Source organism: Oncorhynchus kisutch, unplaced genomic scaffold (assembly GCF_002021735.2).
Source record: "Oncorhynchus kisutch isolate 150728-3 unplaced genomic scaffold, Okis_V2 Okis09a-Okis19a_hom, whole genome shotgun sequence".
In the NCBI taxonomy this organism is placed as follows: Eukaryota; Metazoa; Chordata; class Actinopteri; order Salmoniformes; family Salmonidae; genus Oncorhynchus; species Oncorhynchus kisutch.
The window spans coordinates 8,881,000-8,888,060 of record NW_022261985.1 but is presented as its reverse complement, the minus strand read 5'-3'; the positions used below and the strand labels follow the sequence as shown (position 1 = coordinate 8,888,060).

The following is a 7,061-nucleotide window of genomic DNA, read 5'->3' as shown; positions in this document are numbered from 1 at the left end:
CATGTATACATCACCATGGTGACGGAGGCAGGGGGACGCCAGAGTACCACCTCAAGACAAATACAGACGGGTAAGGATTCAGTCATGATATGGGATTCATTGGAATGGACTCTCCTTAGATGACGTCAGCATCTGTAACAGCGAAGTAACATCTATTGTACATAGGCCATCGGTAAATAGCCCACCTAATTTACCTACCCTCATCCCCATACTGTTTTTACTTATTTACTTTTCTGCTCTTTTGCACACCAATATCTCTACCTGTACATGACCATCTGATCATTTATCACTCCAGTGTTAATCTGCTAATTGTAATTATCCGCCTACTTCCTCATGCCTTTTGCACACATGTATATAGATTTTTTTTTCTACTGTGTTATTGACTTGTTAATTGTTTACTCCAGTGTAACTCTGTGTTGTCTGTTCACACTGCTATGCTTTAGTCTTGGCCAGGTCGCAGTTGCAAATGAGAACTTGGTCTCAACTGCCTACCTGGTTAAATAAGGTGTTCTCAACTAGCCTACCTGGTTAAATAAAGGTGTTCTCAACTAGCCTACCTGGTTAAATAAAGGTGTTCTCAACTAGCCTACCTGGTTAAATAAAGGTGTTCTCAACTAGCCTACCTGGTTAAATAAAGGTAAAATAAATAATTTAAAAACATATTTGTAAGTTAGGATCATCACTATATTAGGAAATAAAAATGTAATTATAACTATTAAAGTCATACTGCACCAAATTCCAGGAAAGGCGCTTCGGTGATCAGCTATTTATTTTAAGCACTTGAGCTTCTCACATAGTCATCAGCCACACGAATAATGGGATAGTGAGAAAATGGGAATGTGCCACCTCATCCGTCTGCTCCCTGCATCCTGTGGAGCGTTAGGGGTCTGGTATGGACCCAGGGGCCCGTCCTGTGGATGTATGGGAAAGACTGAGTGTTAGGGTCTGGTATGGACACAGGGCCCAAGCCTGCTTTCTTTCCCAACAGGGTCCCTACCCAACCAACCTGCTTTCCATATCCCAACAGAGTCCCTCCCCCAACCAAGCCTGCTTTCTTTCCCCACAGAGTCCCTCCCCAACCAAGCCTGCTTCTTTCCTAACAGAGTCCCCTCCCCAACCAAGCCTGCTTCCTTTCCCAACAGAGTCCCTACCCAACCAAGCCTGCTTTCTTTCCCACAGAGTCCAACCCAACCAAGCCTGCTTTCTTTCCCAACAGAGTCCCTACCCAACCAAGCCCTGCTTTCTTCCTAACAGAGTCCCTACCCAACCAAGCTGCTTTCTTTCCCAACAGAGTCCCTCCCCAACCAAGCCTGTGTTACTCTTTAACTCTTTAACTGTCCAGGATCGGTGTGAATTTTCCGCAATATATTCAGCCATCGTAAACCTCCGCCTTAGGCTGACATTATTTATTCGTTTTTTTATCAACACCATTAGCTTTTACAGAAGCTGCAGCTACTCTTCCTGGGGTCCACAGAAAACATGAAACACGACAAGTCACAAACACTGATACACTGATAGACAAGGACAGTCATATGTGACCGAACGGCTTGATTAGGTCTTATGGAGCAACAAAACACATTTTTTTTTAAAACTTTGGATAGAAGTAGAGACTCAGAGGTATAAAATGTATATGTGTCACGCCCCTGATCTGTTTCACCTGTCTTTGTGCTTGTCTTCACATTGTCACTTCACACGGCCTGCACTTGATTCCTGATAATAACATACACTGAGGTTGAGGAACATTGGGAAAGTAATTCTGCTTTGAAAGTTGATGAACTCTTAATCTCACTTTTGAGAAAATGTCCTTGAATGTTTTGGTTCACCTACTGGAGAGATCTTCTTTGTCTCCACCCCCATTCAGCTTTGTTCACACCCTCTTAAGCCTTAGCCCCGCCCATCTCTTTAAGGATTCACATGTGAGGCCATGTATTAAACAAGACTAAAGGCTGGTTTATACTACGGGTGTACATTTAATCTGGAGTGCCAGAGTGTGCTCTGGGCGTTTGTAAACTCAGAGCGTTATCAGATTGTCCGTTTGTAAACTCAGTGTGTTGTCAGATTGTCCGTTTGTAAACTCAGTGTGTTGTCAGATTGTCCGTTTGTAAACTCAAAGTGTTGTCAGATTGTCTGTTTGTAAACTCAGTGTGTTGTCAGATTGTCCGTTTGTAAACTCAGTGTGTTGTCAGATTGCCCGTTTGTAAACTCAGTGTGTTGTCAGATTGTCAGATTGTAAACTCAGTGTGTTGTCAGATTGTCCTGTTTGTAAACTCAGTGTGTTGTCAGATTGTCCGTTTGTAAACTCAGTGTGTTGTCAGATTGTAAACTCAGTGTGTTATCAGATTGGAAACTCAGTGTGTTGTCAGATTGTAAACTCAGTTTGTTGTCAGATTGTCTGTTTGTAAACTCAGTGTGTTGTCAGATTGTCCGTTTGTAAACTCAGTGTTGTCAGATTGTAAACTCAGTGTGTTGTCAGATTGTCCGTTTGTAAACTCAGAGTGTTGTCAGATTGTCCGTTTGTAAACTCAGTGTGTTGTCAGATTGTCCGTTTGTAAACTCAGAGTGTTGTCAGATTGTCCGTCTGTACATTCAGAGCGCACACTGGACGCTCTGGCCGAGGAGTAGGGGTTGTTCTGACCTCACAACGACAGTCAAACACCCAAGCTAACTGGTTAATGTTGACTAGCTTGCTAGCTACTTCCAGTACAATTGAGCGAACACCTCACTCTGACCATTTTACTCTGCTGGTTAGGCTGTTTTCATGTTATCCAAAGTGGGGGACTGCAACTGTTCTGCTGGCAACAATTTAATTGCGATTTTTAGCCAACGTTTACTGACACCGGCCATATTCATCGGTGTTTGTAAATTCGTCAGTTATTCTGTGCTCTGGCACACAGACAAGAGTGCTCTGAAATCAGAGTAGATATCCAGAGCGAATTTACCAGCTACATCTATCGACAGTTGTCGCAGTGACATCATGAACATTCTATTGAAATGGTTTACTTACGTAGTGGAGTCTTTTGTGTTTCGACATGTAGATAGCTAGCTAGCTAAACAATGAGCCACGATCCCAACTCATAACGTTACTATCCTGCATGAATCTGCAGGTAGCTAACCAACCAGGTTCAATGTTAGCTAGTTAACATTAGACTATCATTTTCTTCTGTTTTTGCTGTTTGCTGAGACGGTCTCCATCAAGATTGGAGAAGTGGTTTACATCTCTCTTTTGGACAGATAATTCTTCGTGTTGTTGTTTAGTGTTTTCCAATTTCCCAGAAGTGGTTAGAGTCTATGGATTCTTCAATTACATTGAGCTGATTACTGACGTGTTGTTCCTTCCTTTTCCGTAGTGTATTTCTGTATTGTTTTAGTGATTCACCATAGTGAAGGCGTAGGATCAAGTTTTCTGGATCTCTGTTTTGGTTGGACAGGTTTCTCAATTTTCTGTCTTAGGTTTTTGCATTCTTCATCAAACCATTTGTCATTGTTTTTCATTTTCTTATGTTTTCTGTTTGACATTTTTAGATTTGATCGGGAAGCTGAGAGGTCAAATATACTGTTTAGGTTTTCTACTAATAGTGAAGTTTTACACCTTCACTATTACAGTGAAACATTTTGTTCAAGAAGTTGTCTAAAAGGGATTGAATTTCTCTCTCTCCCTCCCTCTCTCCCTCTCCCTCCCTCTCTCCCTCTCCCTCTCTCTCTCTCCCTCCCTCTCTCTCTCTCTCTCTCTCTCTCCCTCCCTCTCTCTCTCTCTCTCCCTCCCTCCCTCCCTCTCTCCCTCTCCCTCCCCCCTCTCTCTTCCTCTCCCTCCCCCCTCTCTTCCTCTCCCTCCCTCCCCCCTCTCTCTTCCTCTCCCTCCCTCCCCCCTCTCTCTTCCTCTCCCTCCCTCCCCCTCTCTCTTCCTCTCCCCTCTCTCCCCTCTATCTCTCCCTCCCTCCCTCTTGCTCTCTCTCTCCCGCTATCTTTCTCTACCCCCCTCTCTCCCTCCCTCTCTCTCTCCTCTCTCTCTCCTCTCTCTCCCCTCCCTCTCTGTCTTCCTCCCCCTCTATCGCTCTCCCTCTCCCTCCCACCCTTCCCTCTCTATCCTCCCCTCCCTCCCCTCTCTCCCTCCCACTACACCCTCTTTCTCATCCCCTCTCTCTTCCTCTCTAGTGCCCTATGCCGTCTCCAACCTGAAGCTAGAGAACAATAACACCCAGGACAGTTTGAGGGCATCATGGAGTCAACCCCAGGGTGATGTGGACTCTATAGTGGTGACCCTGTCCTCGTCTGGAACCACCCCTCTGGAGAAGACTCTGTCATTTGACACCACAAAGGCCCACTTCCACCAGCTGACACCCGGACGGGCCTATCAGGTTTCTGTCGCCACCAAGAGCGGAGAGCTCTCCAACCAATCAACTGCCTCGGCTAACACAGGTGACAGTAGGCATAACCAGGAAAATGTCATGTAAACCAGGACAAACTCTGTGTCGTGTTCAGGAGAACGTCTTGTCTCTGGTCCAACATGCTAACAATTAGTGTTCTCAGAAACCCACTGAAGCCTTTAGTTTGTTGACAGGAACACTCTTCCTGTTGAAGAGGGCCTCTGCTATTAGAGCCAAGACTGGGACTGTTTAATTTAAACACTCTGTTATTGAGGGTTCAGCAAGAGCTCGTTGAGTGTCTCGATGATGTCTAAGATCATAACTATGTGATTACTATTCATGGATTAATCAAGTGGATTAGAATTAGTCCATTGTGTTGTCGTGTTAAGGCGTCTGCATGCTTCCCAGCAGAAACAGTTTAGAAGAGTTCCTTCATTTATTATGATGACAATTGGTGATGTTTTGTTCTTAGGTGAGGGACTTTGTTTTTAGGTGAGGGGTTTTGTTTTTAGGTGAGGGGTTTTGTTTTTAGGTGAGGGGTTTTGTTCTCAGGTGAGGGTTTTGTTCTCAGGTGAGGGTTTTCGTTCTTAGGTGAGGGTTTTGTTCTTAGGTGAGGGTTTTGTTCTCAGGTGAGGGTTTTTGTTCTCAGGTGAGGGTTTTTGTTCTCAGGTGAGGGGTTTTGTTCTCAGGTGAGGGTTTTGTTCTCAGGTGAGGGTTTTTGTTTTTAGGTGAGGGTTTTGATCTTAGGTGAGGGTTTTGTTCTTAGGTGAGGGTTTTGTTCTTAGGTGAGGGTTTTGTTCTTAGGCGAGGGTTTTGATCTTAGGTGACAGTTTTGTTCTTAGGTGAGAATTTTGTTCTCAGGTGAGGGGTTTTGTTGTTAGGCGAGGGTTTTGATCTTAGGTGAGGGTTTTGTTCTTAGGTGAGGGTTTTGTTCTAAGGTGAGGGGTTTTGTTCTCAGGTGAGGGGTTTTGTTCTCAGGTGAGGGGTTTTATTCTCAGGTGAGGGGTTTTATTCTCAGGTGAGGGGTTTTGTTCTCAGGTGAGGGTTTTGTTCTCAGGTGAGGGTTTTGTTCTCAGGTGAGGGTTTTGTTCTCAGGTGAGGGGTTTTGTTCTCAGGTGAGGGGTTTTGTTCTCAGGTGAGGGGTTTTCAGGTGTTTTGGCACCACATGTTTGTTCTGGAGGCCATAACTCTTCGTCTGTGATTGGTCAACAGCAGGGATTCTTCGATAAAGTCTTTGTTGTCATTCAACGAGAGAAGACTGTTTTTTAAATGCCAATATTTTCATTGAGAAATAATGCACCGAACATCTTACTTAGATGTAAAATTACACAACTAATGTCAAAATGAATGAAAGATTCCTTGAGTTTGATCTTAGATTATTTTAGACTATTTACAGCGTCTCAAAATGGACAAACAGGTACTGTACTTCTCAAGGAAATTCAGAGACCTTTTAACCAAAGGTCTTTTAAGGGATTATGCGAGCAGGTTCGTTCGGAAAGGCGCCAGCCCGAACTGAAGCATGCTGACGCCTTAAGGGTTCTTACTTCCTGCCTTTTGAGAGCTGCTAATATAAATGAACAACATGAAATACTCCAGACTGTGCCTTTAACTGGTCTTTCTTCTTCTCTCCGTCCCAGTCCCAGGTAAAGTGTCCCAGCTCTCTATGGAGGCGCTGGATGACTCCAACTCTCTGAAGGTGATGTGGGCTCCCCCTGGTGGAGACTGGGATAAGTACAGGGTGCTGCTGTTAAATGGGACCCAGACTCTGGATAACAGGACCGTGGAGAAAGGGGTGGTGGAGTACACCTTCTCTGGCCTGGGACTGGTTCCTGGGAGGACCTACAGGGCTGGGGTCATGGTGGAAAGCACTGGGGAGCAAGGCACTGTGGAGTACTGCCACAGAGGAATAGGTAGGCTACACAACAACATAATGGAGTAGAAGAAAGTACTGGCATCAGTAAGAATGATAAGAGAACTCATGACATCATCATGACGCTTCATCTCATTGTTCTCTCTCTCTCTCTCTCTCTCTCTCTCTCTCTCTCTCTCTCTCTCTCTCTCTCTCTCTCTGTCTGTCTGTCTGTCTGTCTGTCTGTCTGTCTGTCTGTCTGTCTGTCTGTCTGTCTGTCTGTCTCTCTATCTCTCGCTATCTCTCCCAGCTCCTAAGCCCGTCTCAGAGCTTCATATCCGCCATGCTGACGAGACCTCCCTCAGCGCCCTGTGGAGTCACGCCCCCAACTCAGCCAGGGACGGCTACGCCGTGGAGCTCCGCCATGGCTATGCCACGGTTGCCACGAGAGACCTGGCCCGTGACATGAGGGAGTGCACCTTCAACGTGCTCATGCCCGGACGCGTGTTCACCATTACCGTGACAACCAAGAGCGGGGAGCTCAACAGCTCTGTGTCGGTGCTAGGGAGGACAGGTGAGAGGGTTGCTATAGCACCTGTATGGATATTTATACACAACACACTAAAACAGAGGGACTGCCCCTTTGTAGCTGAGGTCATCTCTACGGTAACACTGTATTTATCCAATCAGAGGGACTCCATGATACTGTCCCTTTGTTGCTGAGGTCATCTCTATGGTAACACTGTATTTATCCAATCAGAGGGACTCCATGATACTGTCCCTTTGTTGCTGAGGTCATCTCTATGGTAACACTGTATTTATCCAATCAGAGGGACTCCATGATACTG

General features: G+C 45.4%; 1 pseudogene; it reads left to right on the top strand.

The window, feature by feature from the left end:
- The window catches only part of LOC109885585 (receptor-type tyrosine-protein phosphatase beta-like), a 95,585-nt pseudogene that overhangs the window by 1,365 nt on the left and 87,159 nt on the right, over positions 1 to 7,061 (top strand).